We start from the raw sequence: 15,222 nt of genomic DNA, 5'->3' as shown, positions 1-15,222 counted from the left end.
AAACACATATATATATATATATATATATATATGCACACACACATACATATATATATATATATATATATATATATATAGTTATATATATATATATATATATATATAGTTATATGCATCTATACATGTGTGCATATATATGTATGTATATCAATAGAAGGCGAGACTTCTTCTGGAGCTCAGCACAGAGAAATGACAATTTAGGTCTATATGCTCCTTCAGGAGTACCTAGGTCAGGGGATGGAGGGCGGGATGTTTAAGGAAGAATGGAATTGGACAACACAGATAGAACGTTATACTGAGTACATAATTTTTTTATCTGATGATGTCAATTTTCATTCTATCCTCAAACCTGTGGGACAGAGTCCCCAGCTACCCTATAGATTGGGTGGACTCAGGGAAGGACGTTCCTCAGCACCAATGAGCCAAATGAAGCTCTTTCACTAGACACCACATCCAATTTGTAATGAGTAACAAAGGTATGGAGTGTAGCCCAATTTGCGGCTTCACATATATTATCCATGGATGCTCTAAATTGGAATACTGATGAAGATGCCATGGCTCTGGTGGAATGGGCTCGCTAAGCTTTAGATAATTCAGGACCCCGTTTCTTTAAATGTAAGAAATACAATCTGCGATCCATCTAACCAATGTACTTTGGACACTGGAATTCCTAGTCTTACATCTAAAAAGGAAACAAAGGGTCACATTTCCTGATATTTTTTGTTCTGTTAAGGTAAAAACTTAATTGCATGTGAACATTTATTTAGTGTAAGAGGTGTTCACCTTTACTTGAAATTTTTGGAAAGAACACTGGTAAATTAATGTCTTGATTGATATTAATTTCTGACACCATTTTAGGTAGAAAGAATGGGTTAATATGTAATGAAATCCTGGTCTTTATGAAACATTAAATATGGCGATTGAGATAAGGTTTGACTCAATGAAATTCTTCTTGCAGATGTTATGGCTACTAAACATAAAGTTTTCCAAGAAAGGAACTTGAGATCACATGTAGATGCTGGTTCAAAGGGGGACTGTACAATTTCTTGCAGCACCAAATTCAGGTCCCAAGCAGGAGAAGGATTTTTATAAGGGGATTTAAGTAAGAGTTCCCTTTAGAAAAGGTTTACAGAGTTTGTGTGAAGCAACTGAAGACCTTACTATCCAATATGAAAATTGGAAATTGCAGCTGTTTGCATCTTTACTGCTGAAGAAGCTGCTCCCTCATTAAACAGATGGGCTAAGAACTCAAGGATCCTACGAACTGGAGCTGAGAATGGATCCAAGTCATTCTGCTGTGCCCACTAAACAAACATCATCCACTTACTGGAATAAAGTTTACGTGTAGATGGCTTATGAGAAGACAAGACTGTGATGGACTGGAGAAGACAGCATAGATTGTCTGGCTATTAATGGAATTGGACAAGCCAAGCAGTTAGCTTAATGATTGGAATGTCTGGGTGAGCCATGTCTGACAAATGAGGAGTTGGATCCAGAATCCATGGTTGTGTCAGTAAATGAGGCCAAAGGAAGGGAAACGAAATCTGTAGAGGCCAGTATGGCCCAATGAGGATTACCTTGCTCTTCAACCTGCTCGCTTTCTGTAGAAATTTGGGGATTAACGGGGTCAGAGGAAAGGCATAAAGGAGACTGGGGGGGGAGGCAATTGTTAAGAAAAGCATACCTAGGGGATTCTTCTCATGGGGGGGGGGGTTAGGGAAAAAAGCTGCGGCACTGGTTGTTTAGGTAAGAGGCAAACAGATCAAAGCAAAGTTGATCCCATTTGCGGAATATCCTTTCCACCACTACCTGACTGAGGGATCACTCATGAAGCATAAGGATGCACCTGCTCAATTTGTCTATCACATTGGACTTCACCAGAAAGAGCATTACAATGAGAAAATGGTTGGATGAGCTCACCCACTACCACACTCTGAGCTCTTCTCAACACAAGGGGTAAGATTTGGTTCCACCTTATTTGCTGACGTACCAGAATACAAACATGTCTGTTTGAACTGCAAATGATCCTAAGGGGAAAGCATCCTGGAAGGCCTGCAATGCTAGTAGCACTGCTCAAATCTCTAGGACACTGATATACAAAGTTGTTCTCTTCAGGGGACCAGCACCTTGGACTGTATTCTCCAGAAAATGCCCCCCCCAGCTGGGAAGCATCCATGGTCACTGCGGCCATTGGCTGTAGGGGAATAAATGGATGACCTTGTTGAATCTGATTGGACTGAATCCAGTATGATAAATCTCTCCTGCAAATGTCGTTGATTTTTGTCTGGGCCAGCACTGGTTGGTGGAGAACAGACCACTGTGCTGCAAGAAGTCACTGCAAAATTCTCATGTGAAATCTCGCCAGCAGAATAAGTGTTATCATCATCGCCACAGACCTTAGAGCCTGAAGAAATTATTGTTGTGTAAGAACTTACCATAACCTTAGATGTCCTTCTCTTCTATATGCTGCTGTATTTTTAACATCAGGGAGTTTGCTCCTGCAAACTGTCGAACGTCCTGCCATTATACAAAAGTTAAATGCTACTGCTAGGGTGCGTGGGACATCCTGCGCCTCTTCTCTGACGTCGGTTGTAAATGGACATCGGGTATAAAGTGGACATCAGCACGCAGACACCTCAGAATTGAATGCCACCAGAGTCGGCGACTCATGAGTGGGTACTCCAGGAGTCAGGCAAGTGTAGGGGGGAAAGCTGGGTTGGAAACTATACAGCACTGCAGCAGCAGCAGCATACAGAAGAGAAGGACATCTAAGGTTATGGTAAGTTCTTACACAACAATACTATGTCCTTCTATCCATATGCTGCTATATTCATGACATCACGGTGAGTGCAAAAGCTCCTGTCCTACGAAGGGGAGACGGACCAGAAGCACTTTCCACAAACCCATGGAAGATGGCTTTGGCAAATCCTGCCCTGGCTCTAGAAACCAAGTCCATCTTGTAGTACCTAGTGAAAGTATGAACAGAGGACCATGTAGCTGCTTTGAGGATAGCAGCAGTGTCTAATCCTTTAAGGAATGCCCCAGAGGAGAATACCCTGGTAGAGTGAGCCCTAAATGGGGCTGGGACAGACCTGCTGTGAGTACTGTAACAGCATAAAATAGTTTTAGATATCCAAGAGAATATGGTTTGCTTGAAAACAGGTTGACTCAGGGCTCTTGGGTGTTATGAGACAAAGAGCCTGTCTGATTTGCGTACGGATTTGGTTTTGGCCAAGTAACACCTGAGCTCTCTGTGAATGTCTAAGTAATGAAGTATCCTCTCTCTGCTGGGTTCTGTGGACAGGGGAAAAAGGTTGGCAGATTTATAGTCAGATTTAAAGACAGCTCATTGACCACTTTGGGCATGAAACAGGGGTTAGTGCGCAAGCATACCCTGCCCTTGTGGAAGGTAGTGAAGGGGGGGGGGGGTTCTGCCATAAGAATCTGGAGTTCTGAGACTCTTCTGGCTGATGTGATGGCCACCAGGAGGATAGGCTTCCAGGTGAAGTGTTGGAGGGAGCAGTCTTTGGCTGGTTCAAAAGGTGGGAGCATCAACTTCTCCAGGACAAAGTTAAGATCCCAAGGTGGGGGAACGGGTTTCCTTGGGGGGTCTGAGATGAAGTGCTCCTCTCAGAAAGAGTGACTTCTAACCTGGAAGCTAGTGCAGGTACTAAAGGCAGACATGCAGAGATGGCAGACACATGTATTTTAATGGAGGAAAAGGATGATCCAGACTTCATAAGGTCACAGAGTTAAGACAAGACCACTGGAGCCTCTACTTTCTGTGGTTGCAGGTTATCTTTTAGACACCACAATGAAAATCTGTCATTCTGACGGGTAAGATTTTCTAGTATTCGGTTTTCTAGCCTCCTGCAGAACCTGGATCATGCCTCTGAGTATAGGTGTCTGAAGGGAATCAGCGCGCTATCACCGACAGTGTGAGGTTCAGAGTGGACAGACGGGGGTGTAGGAGTGTTCCTTTGTCCACGGGGTAACTTGAGGTGACTGCCCTTGGTTAGGTGAAACAGAAGAGGGAACCAGTGTTGCCTTGGCCAATAGGGAGTCACCAGTAAGACTTGAGGCTGTTCCTTCTGAATTTTCAGCAGGACTCTCTGTATGAGGGGGAATGCATAGGAGTACATCCCCTTCCAGGAAATCGAGAGATCATTCACCTTCCGTGGGTGAGGTACCCTGGAACAGAAGATCGGGAGCTGTCTGTTCATGGGGGAGGCAAAGAGATCCACATCTGGGATATCCTATTGTTGGACCTGGTCCAGAAACACGTCCCTGTTCAACATCCACTCGTGAGACAGGTTCATGGTCCTGCTCAATCAATCTGCCATCACATTTTCTGCACAAGGATCTGTTTCCCCAGTGCGATTTCCCAAGCCTGCAGTGCTAATCTGCACAGGAGGTAGGACTTTTGCCCACCCGCCTGCTGATGTACCACAGCACAGTGGTATTGTCTGTGTACAACCTCAGAGTGCCTGGTAGAAAGTGATCCTGGAAAGTTCTATGGCCGGTATCATTTCCTTGATATTCATGTGCTCCTTCTATTGGGTGTGGGTCCATGAGTTCCTCACCCTCAGGTTTCCTAGGGTTGCACCCCAGCCTGTGTCTGAGGCATCCATGAAGAGATACTGATTGGGCAGTATTGGCTGTAGGGGCAGGCCAGGATTCTTCTGAATCTGGGAGCTCCACCATTTGAGTTCCCTGGTCAGGCACGGCAGCATGGAAATCATGAATTCCAGTGGGTGCTAGTGTTGTTTCCAGATATAACTTAGATACCACTGAAACTTTCATGTGGAGCCTTACCAGGTGGGCCATGGGGATAGATGAGGTCATGAACCCTAAGATTCTGAGGAATTTCCTGGTTGAGATGGCTTTTAGGGAAAGAAATTCCACAAAATAAGATGTGAGCATCACAATCTTGTCTGAAGGTAGGCAAGCCATCATTTCCCTTGTCAGAATCAGACATCCTAGAAACACCTGTTCTTAGGAGGGTATCAGGGAGGATTTTTTGAGGTTTATGGCAAATCCTAAACCCGATAACAGGAAGATGGTGAAGCCTAGGTGTTGTAGGGATGTGTAACTTCAGGGAGCCTGGATCAGGTTGTCATCTAAGTACGGGAAAAGCTGTATTTCTTTTGTTCTGGCGAATACCACGACTGGGGCCAAACATTTTGTAAATATCCTTGGTGCTGTAGAAAGACCAAAGGTTAAAGCACAGAACTGAAAGTGCGTAGAGTCCACTGAGAGACAGAGGTACCGCCTGAAAAGTGGGTGAATGGGGATATGTAGGTAAGCGTCTTATGTCCAAGGACACTAGGAAAGCCTGAGGAAGGATCAGGGGTAGGAGAGTAGGGAGAGAGAGCATCCTCAAGGAGGGGACTCTGAAGAAGGTGTTGAGGTGGGATAGGTTCAGGAAAGGACTCTAGGGGCCTTCCTTTCTAGGGACCAAAATAGTCTTGAATAAAATCCTCTTCCTCTTGTCGAGATGGGTACCTCCTGAATAGTTCCTTAAGCACAGAGTTCTTGCAGGATTGGTGGGAAGAGAGGTATTTGGTCTCAGGGTGGGTGAGGGATGCCTTTTGGGGTGGGTCTGGCCTCCCAGGACATGAAGTATCCCTGTTGTATGATTGAGAGGACCCAGTAGTCCTAGGTAACCTGCTTTTAAATGGGAAGGGAGAGGGAGAGGCATATGAATAGAGGGGTGTCTAAAGGAGGAGCCTGGTAGTCACAGACTACCAGATTTTGGCTGAAAGGGCTGTTTAGAGGGAGGAGTGATGGAGGCAGGCCTGAGTGGGGCCCGTTTCCTGTGTTCCTTTCTGGGTTTAGTCTGAGGTTTCTTGCCAGACATTCTCACAAATGAAGTTTTTGTTGGGTAATTCCTCTGAAAATGAGGTACTGGAGGGACAAAGATGCGTCTCAGTTCCTTCCCTTTGGTTTGGTGGCTTTGAAGGGATTAGCAGCTGCTGCATCAAACAAGTGACTGCTGTCCAGAGGTGCATCCAGGAGTTTTGATTTGATGTCATCAGGGAGAGGTTGCAGTCAAAGCCATGAGTTCCTCCTGATGACAGAGCCTGAAGCAGCGGCTCTAGCAGAGGCTTCAACACCATTGTAGCTGCACGTGATAGAATTTTTTGTGACCTGGGAGTAAGAGCTCAGGAGGGAAGAGATCTTTGCCTTAGCAGGAGAATCTGGTAGTTCTTCCAACTGTTTTGTTATATCCGCCATGACAGCCAGGGCACATTTAGCCATATGTGTCTGATAGTTGATGGATCTTACAGCCAGGGTAGCAGAAGTGTAAACCTTCTTTCCCAGGCATTCCATCATCCTGCTCTCTTTATCAGAGGGCAGAAGAGAAGTGTAGGGGAGCAATTTGGAAGTTTTCTCCATGGTCAAAGAAATGACTGCCAGATCTGCAGCAGGAGCCTTGTAGAGAAAGGCTGCTGCCTCAGGCACCTTGCAGAATCTGTCTGGACGTTTGGGGGCTGGGGGTTGTGAATCAGGCTTTTTAGAAGCACCCATGAATGCATCCAGAAAAGCAGGGTGCACAGGGGGCACAGCAGAATGACTAGGAGACTCCAAATGGAGTAATTCATATATTTTTTTTGTGTCTCAGTGACATGGCTGCTACCCCATTTCCAAGGGTACCTACGTTGGAACAATACATGTGGTTAGACATTTAAGCCTTTAGTTCTCAAGGTACAAATTCAAAGCTGCTAGATGGCTTAAGGGTTTTGGGGACAAAGGCCTGACAGATACACGTGGTATGGTTGTGTTCTCAGCCTAGACAGAATAAGCAGAGCTCATGCATGTCCTTATGTGAAATTTGCCTTCCACACCTACACTTGCCCTTCCTACATAACATGAAACCCAAAGCAGTATTCAAGAAAAGATTATAAAACCCCTATGGGGTAGTTATCTGTAGTCAGATGTAGAAAAACGCTTCTTCCAATAAGTGACGACTGGAGCTGGTAGTCACACAGATGGCAGAAAAGTTCTGAGGTGGATGCGTGCCAACGTCCGCTTTATACCGGAAGTCCATTTACAACCGTCAGAGAACAGGCATAGGACGCAGCCAACACCCTAGTGGCAGCATTTAACTTTTGTGTAATGGCTGGACGTTCGACAGATAGCAGGAGCAAACTCCCTGATGTCATGAATACAGCAGCATATGAATAGAAGGACATCCAGATGTGCAGAGGCCTTTGTACTTGTGATCTGATAGTTTCTAATCTTGGAGGTGGAAGGGAAGCTATTATTTCACTTGTGTTGAGACTTGCTCATATGAATTCTAAACACTGAGACGGCACTAGAAACGATTTCTCGTAATTCATAGTTATTTGCAGATTTGAACACGTTTGGATAACATTGTCTCTTGCTCGCAGCAGTTGATACTTGTTGGGGGCAGATAAAAGCCAGTCATCCATATATGTTAACACCTGTAATCCTTGCAGTCTGAGGTGAGCTGCTACCACTGCCATGCATTTGAGGAACACTCAGGGGGCTGTGGTGAGACCAAAGGGCAGTGCTCTGAACTGATAATGACTGGCTCCCAGCCAAAGTGTAGGTGCCTTCTGGATCATCTGTCCATCTTTATGTGGTAGTACACATCCTGAAGGTCTACAGAGCACATCCAGACATCCTTTTCCAAGGAAGGAAGAATGGACTGAACAGTGACCATGTGGAACTTGCTGCGTCAAACTTGATTTCTTTAATTTGCTGAGATCCAAAATCGGTCTCTAGTCCCATGTCTTTTTTGGTATTAAAAAGAACTCTGAGTAAGTTCCAGATTCTCTCTGGTCTGGGAGGACTTCTTGGATGATTTTTTTTTTCTAGCAGCCTTTGAACTTGAATGGCTGCCTGATCCCTCTGAGTGGAACATGGGATTGTTTTTTTGTTTTGGGAAGGAGGAAGGGAAAAGGGTATAACATAACCTCTGGAATTGATTCTCTGCGCACATGTATCGGATGCTATTTCTAGCCAGGCTCTCTGATGCAGGGACAATTGACCCCTGACTGCCACCAGAGTAGGGCAATCAGGGCTCCTTTTAGGAGCACCGGAAGGGCCTAAAAAATAATTCATCTCTAGACCCTTGATTGTGTGGGCCTCCTCTTCCACAAGAGCAGAGTCTACCATTAGAGTTCCCCCCCTCTGCCTCCAGGGGAACTATCTCCACGTGTGTTCTGAAAAAGCCCTTGTGATTTCTTGAACCAAATCTTTCCACTACTTCTCGGATTCCTGGAGTAAGGTCTCTCAGGAGTGGAAAAATGTATGCCCATGGCAGACAGGGTCGTTCTGTCTTTCTCACAGCTGGACAAGGTATCTTACTTTAGAGCCGAACAAAAGTACCGTCAAAGGAAGCATCGCTGAATGAGGACTTGAAAGGTTCTGCAAAGTCACAAATGCATCCAGGCATGTCTCCTTATGGATATGCCTGAACCTGCTGCTCTACTTATTCCTTCGGCTAAATGTGAAATGAGCCTCATGGAAGAGTTAGATATGGATTGTAGGGTGGACAGTTGAAAAGCAACTGAGACTTGTACTTCTTCAGACACTGCTCCTGCAAGGGTACTTGATGGCTCATTTATCAAATCCCTTTGCAATCTTGTAAAATGTGTAAGACAATTTAGGGACCTTAGAGCAAAAATCTCTGAAGCATAAGCACACTTCTCAAATCTATCCACCATTCTGGACTCCTTGTTAAGGAGGATGGACAGAAGAACTTTCTTCAGTCAGTTCTTTCTTGGCAGCTGCCGCCAAGACCATGGCATCTACTGGTACACCTTTAGTCCAGAATTGTTTGTCCTCTGGGGTCATAATTTTATCTGGTCTCCAGGGGATAGGTTTGATGGTGTTTGGGGCATTTCATGCCTACCGAGAGATCACCTCAATGAGCTCATCTGCATGCAGGGTCACCCAGGAGGTAGGTGGATGGGCACCAAATGCTGCCAGATACACAGACTCCTCAGATGAAGGATTGCTGGACTTCCAGTTACTTCTCTCTTTTATGATTTCTAAGACATCCCTCAAAGGAGACATCATCAGGAGGTGACCCTGGGGATCCTTTGCCCTTCAAGTCAGTGTCTTCCGTGATGGATTCCTCGCTGAAGTCCTCTTTTAATTGACCTTTTCCGTGGGATGTTCCAGTGAGATATCAGAAGCGGTGGGGGAACCCTGTTGGGGAAGTCTGGGGTTTTAGTGCCTGCTGTCCCTATGGAAGATCCAACTGAGAAACCGAGTGCAGGTTTGTCAAAGGTGAGGGTTGTGGATCTGAGGGGGTAGGCAGTGTCTGAGCTGCAGAGGCAGACATGGGTCTCTCCAGAACCTCAAGGGTCGACTGTCCCCAGGAAGGAAAAGACCCCAGATATGAGAGGGCATGCCTCTCAGTCGTATTCCCTTCCCGCTTGGAAGACGATCTTCCTGAGGTCAATGCTGGAGCCAAGCTGGTCTGAGCTAAGGCTCAAAGACATAGAGACGGCTACAAAAACCTCGGGGCTGAATCCATCACCTCACAGCCAACAAGGTCACTATGGCTCCAAGAGGTCTCTGGCTTCAACTGGGCCAAAGAACTCAGAGCAAACATCGGATATGGGGAAAAGAATATTCTCGGATCAGATACAGACGTCAAGCAGTTCTGATCTGATGGCTCTGATACTTCGAAAGACGTCAGAGGAGGAAGACGTGGAGGTGTAGCTGATGCAAGGAACTCCAGACCCGAAAGGGTAGGAGCCAAAGGAGCCCCTAACATACCCTGTGCCCGGAGATCTTCTTCACTAGTCTCCATGTTTTCTTCAGTGAGACTCCTGGAAGAGCAAGTTGACATGACTGATGGAGAGTTAGGTCACTCCAGGAAGGAAGAAGGGACCCTGGAAGGGATTGGGTCAAGAGAGGGTGAATACTAAAGCCTAGGAAGGTACGTATATCTGACCTGAAGAATCCTCCTTACTGGGGCTGGGATGAAGGTTTGAACTTTTTTGATTTTGGATCCAATGCACTTGTTGGATCAGATTTATTTTTAAAAGTCAGATTTGATGGAGAAGTTAGGACTGAAACCGATCTTTTTCTTCCTTTGTCACAGACTCTAGAGGACGAGGAAGAAGCACGGCTTTATTGTTTAGACTTTTCTTTCAGTGTAGCTCCAGAAACTGCATCAACATAGGAGGAAGGTAAAAGAGCTTTTAAAATAAGCTTATTTTTGCATTCAATCAATGATCAGTAGTTGAGCACATGACACGTAGCAGTCCTCCTGCAGGTGAAGGGGTCCGAAGCAATACACACACAAGGAATGTGAGTCACTAAAAGGGATCTTGTGACAGCATTTTTCACATTTTTTGAAGCCATCCAGCTTATCTCTACCAGCCATTACAATGGGAAAATATATCACAAAAAAAGAGAAAATAATTCTGTTTTTTTTTTTTAATTTACGAAAGAAAGCCGTAACCAGAGAAGAATACCAATGGTAAAAAGAACTGCACTGAAAAGTGTAGAAAGAAGCCAACAATAATATTTTAAGGTACTTTTGTATGAAAATGAAAGAAGGAAGAAAATGTAGTTAAAACTATTAATAAAAAGTAGTCGCTGAGGGAATGGATAGAGAGACAGAGTTAAAAGAAACTATTTGAAGGAAGTTAAGAGAAAACAATAATATTGAAAATTCACTTAGCTGCCCAAGAGCTATTGGAGAGCCATGTCTTCACAAAGTGGCAAATGAGATCTGAGGTAACTTGGAAGGGTACATTAGGGGTAAGAGAAGAGCTCAAGAGCTTTTTACTTGACATGAGCTATTGCACCAGCCGGGTCAGATCAGAGGATCCGACTGCACAGGTTTGAGGACAGAATGAAAATTGACATCAGATCAGCAGTTAAGAACAATGTAAAGCAAAATGGAAGTACCAGATGTCAACACATGGAAATTTTGTGGCTGGCAGTGTGGACACACATTCAGAAGGGTAAACTTGGAGAACAGAACACTAACATATTAATACAATATTATTAAATTATTTACAATGATGAGACCATTGAAGACCAAGATTCCCTATACAGCTTTCTCAGAACAGCAGTCAAAGAGAGATGTGGCTAGGGCATGGTCTAGAAAGGCAAAGGAACTGAGATTATAGAAAGTTAAGAGATGGGGAGAGAATTACCAGGGAGGTAACAGGAGAAGAGCTTGGTTTACAGGAGGGTGACTTCGCCCAGTTTTAGGGGTTACTAAGTAAGCCGAAAGTAATAGAAAGGAAGAAAGGGGTAGATCTAGCAAAGCCAGAGCTACTCATATCAAGTCCAACACACTTGAGGCACTATAAAAGATTGTTAAAAGGGTTTTATAATGTGCTCCTTGATATCTAACAGAATCAAAGAGAAAACTAAAGGCAGATTAGGAGACAATGCTAAGCAGAGGATATTCAAGTGAGCAATGGCAATATATGCCAGGCCTCCAAATACGATTTAGGAACTTTGCATGGAAGGTTTTACATTTCTACACCCAGGAAAGAATAAATAAAATGTTCTCACAGGCTGAAAACAAATGATGGACATGTAGGATACAGATGGTGAGTTACTGGAAACATGCTTGTTGGTGTTGTCCAAAGTTAATATACTTCAAAGCAAAACTTCAAAAGTACATGCAGAAAGTTATTTATTTAATGCTTTTATCTTGACAAAAGAGATTTTTTTGTTAGGATGTGAGCAGACCCTGAACAGACTAAGCAGTACAAGGACCAACTTTGATCAATAATGTTGGTGGCTAAAAAAGCAACATGAAAACATTAATAAGAAAGCCTTCCTAAACCAGAAAGGATATATAAAATTATGAAAAAAAATGAAAGGTATGGAATTCAACCCACTAACATGTAAGAATTTTTTTTTTTTATTGACAAAATGGTTAATTTGGAAGGAGAAGAGCAGAGTATGTTTAGTACATTAAACAAACAAACAGCTCAATTAAGAAATTACAGTCTCAATGCAAAGTCCAGAGGTAAAATATTGATCTGAATATTAGTTGGTTATAATTGGACAGCCACTTGAAAACAACAGATAACTGCACAGTGCACAAGGCTTCCAGAGTCTGGAATTTTTGTTTAGAACTGCTAATGAGAGGGTGAACCTCTAAAAATCTAAATTATCAGTAACTAGATGGGAAAAAAAACACCCTACAAGACAAACAAGAGAAAGTCCTAGGGGTAGACTTATTACAGCTCTGGAGGTCAACTGGCTGCAATTTAAGGAAAAACTTCTGGTAACTCAATACAGCAAAAATAAAACTGAAGATGCAGGGCATATCTTCCCTTCATAACTTCCATCCTGCTGGCATATGTGGCATGGGGTGGACAGAGCTGTGTGTGTGTGGGGAGGAGGAGCATTCAGAAGCAGGTATCCACATGAATTATGTTATCTTACTACAATTGTGATCCTTTTGATTAAAGTACTACTGTGTTTAGAAAGTACAGCCATGTTAGGTACTTACCATATATGTAGACGTTTGAGCAGCTTCACTGTTGCAGTAATGCCTCCCTGGACTTCCTACCTTGAAGATGCCAGAGGCCAGGCTGAACACAGAAAGGAAGGGTACCCAATCCTAAATGCAAAGCAGGAGTAGGTAGGCATGAGAGAATTAGTACTGCAACACTGAAGCTACTCTAACATCCACATTTAGGATAAGTACCCAACACAACTACATTAAGGTTCTTTGTAGTTCACTGTTGGGAGTAATGAAACGTGGACAGCTTCCCAGAGCTAGAGAGAGCTGGGAGGTTAGCCAGAAGCTGGATTAGATGAAATAAGCAATCCTTGCTCTGGCAGTGAACACAGCCCTAGACTGCAGTGCAAGGAAAAAAATGTTGACAGTTTCAATATGCTGCTTGTAATTCAGAGATATGTCTGGCAGAAGTTAGTGCTACTGCACAAGAGTGGTCTTCCAGGTAAAAATCTTATTGTTAGCTGATCTAACAGGCTCAAAGGAGGAGTATAAGCTTTTTCAACACAAAAGTGAGATCCAAATGTGGGGGGAAGAGTAGTCTTTTCTGGGTGGTTTCAAGTGTAGAACTTCTTTTAGGAATAGTTTTATGGCTGGCTGAGAGTAAACAAAAGGGGCACACAGGTAGATAAACATAGATGACTCAAGTATATATTTTAATGGATGCACAAGACAATTTTGTTTCTGCAGATTTCAGACATGCAAGTTAGGACCAGGGGCAGCTTGGTTCAAAGTGGCTCTTGCCCTTTGCTATGGTACTAGTGAGAAAACCATATCAGTTTAAAAGAGTAGGATTTTACAGTGCTAGGTCTTATGGCATCTTTGACAATAAGCAAGATGCACTCTGAAAAGAGACACCTGGAGGGAATATGTAGTAAATCAACATCCTGCCAGCTTCAGTGTGTTCAGGTTGGGGTGTACAGTAGACTTCTTGATTCTGGATGAGAAGGTCAACCTGTTGGGTCATAACCCATGTTCCTCTTTGGCCATGCTTGGGAGTAGCCTCTGACATGAACAGGTCATGCTGGAAAGACAGATACATCTCCCAGAGTGCGCTTTTGTGGAACAAGCTTCCGATTCATGTGAAACAACAGCCCCTCCCCTGACCCTCTTCAAACGTAACCTAGATCAATGGATGGGTGACCGCAAATTCACTCTTAGGGTGGTGCTTCTGTGCAACAGACCCTCACCCTCAGCAAACTTCACTCACCTAACCACCAACAATTGGGGCAACTCAGGATAACTATGGCTAGACTTGTAAGGGCTCTAAGGTTGTTACCTAGTAACATCCCTCCAAAAGGATGCCACTAAAATTACCCTTGGTCCATCCTCCATGAACTTTTGAAGCACCCTTCAGATGAAGTGTATGGAAGGGAAGGAAGACAAAGAAATTCACCTGCCCATGGGAAGAAAAAGGCATCTGTCCTCCTTGCCCACTTCAGCAAACGCCTTGTACAGTACAATACAATACAGTACTGACAGAGTTCCTTATTTTGGAATTAAACTGAAAGGTCCATTTCTGGTACAGCTCACTTGAGTGCATCTCTTCTACCACCACCAGTGTTAACATCCACTCACTTGGAATTAACACACATTCTGCTTAGTGTATCTACAATGTTGTTTTCCTCTCCAGGGAGGTACTTGGATAGAACAACAAGACTAGCCTATTGTGCCAGTCCCCATACATGTATGGCTAGCCAGCACATGAGGTGTCAGTGTGTTCCTCCTTTCTTGTTTATGTACCACACCACTATGGTGTTGTCTGACCTTATTAGTAGGAGACCTGGGCTCCAGTAGATTCTGTATGTTGAGATTGCTCTAGATACAGACATCATTTATTTGACACTGATGCATTTCTGTACTAGTCTGGTTCTCTGGACCTTTTTCTTCCCTGAGTGGACCTTCCAGGAAATATATGAATCATACTTTCTAAGGATCTGTGTGCTTGTCTTCAGCCAATAAGAGAAGTCCCAGCTGGCCCATATGGCTTAAAGCCACCAAAAGAGCTCCTTCCATTATATGCATGGTTTTGGAAGGGAACGCTGATGCTGGCACCAATATTTCTTCATATACCATTGCAGTGTCCTCATATGGAATCTGGCTAGGGTGGACCATCAGTATGCAAAAATAGCATGAATCCTAGAAGCCTGAGGAACTTCCTGGATGTGATTATTTTCTTCTGCCATTGGCAGTGGTCATCTGCCAATTAAAGTTGTTTAAAACGAGGACCGAATATCAGAACATTTTTATTCGGACTTTTTTTTATTTGGAGAAATCTTTCTAACTTCCACAACTATATCCTTCAAAGCAGATGGAAGAAACACATGCACGAACCAAGTGAAGTGGGAGACTACGAACAACACAAAAGCCCTCCAGGAACAGCAAGTGGATATATTTCTCTAAAGTAGAGGATCAGGAACAGGACTTTTTCATTGGGAGAGAGAAGCTTAGTGATCCTTGGAGTCCGGATCAGCTTCTATAAAGATTACTCTGGTGGAGGGCAATAGATGTGATTTCTGAAGTTTCTTAGAAGTCTACCTTCCTAGGACAGTGCGGAGTTATTTGAAAGATACCTGGATCAGGCAGTCAACCATGTAGAGGCAAAGGTGGACACCCTTTGTCCTGCAGATAGACATTTAACAAAAGTGCTTGGAGTAGTAAACAAGCCAAAGGACAAAGCATAAAACTAGAAATGAGAGCCCTTTGCTTGAAGCACAGGAACCAGCTATAATACAGGGCTT

The 15,222-nt window shown here is 43.9% G+C and overlaps 1 protein-coding gene across 1 annotated transcript in view; it reads right to left on the bottom strand.

The window, feature by feature from the left end:
- CTDSPL2 (CTD small phosphatase like 2) overlaps positions 1-15,222 on the bottom strand; it is a gene marked incomplete in the record, with an annotated part of 2,284,573 nt that overhangs the window by 596,939 nt on the left and 1,672,412 nt on the right.

This window comes from Protopterus annectens, chromosome 7.part0 (assembly GCF_019279795.1).
Source record: "Protopterus annectens isolate FY-2018-M chromosome 7.part0, PAN1.0, whole genome shotgun sequence".
Lineage (NCBI taxonomy): Eukaryota > Metazoa > Chordata > Ceratodontiformes > Protopteridae > Protopterus > Protopterus annectens.
The sequence above is the reverse complement of the archived record's forward strand: the minus strand, read 5'-3'. Positions and strand labels throughout refer to the sequence as shown.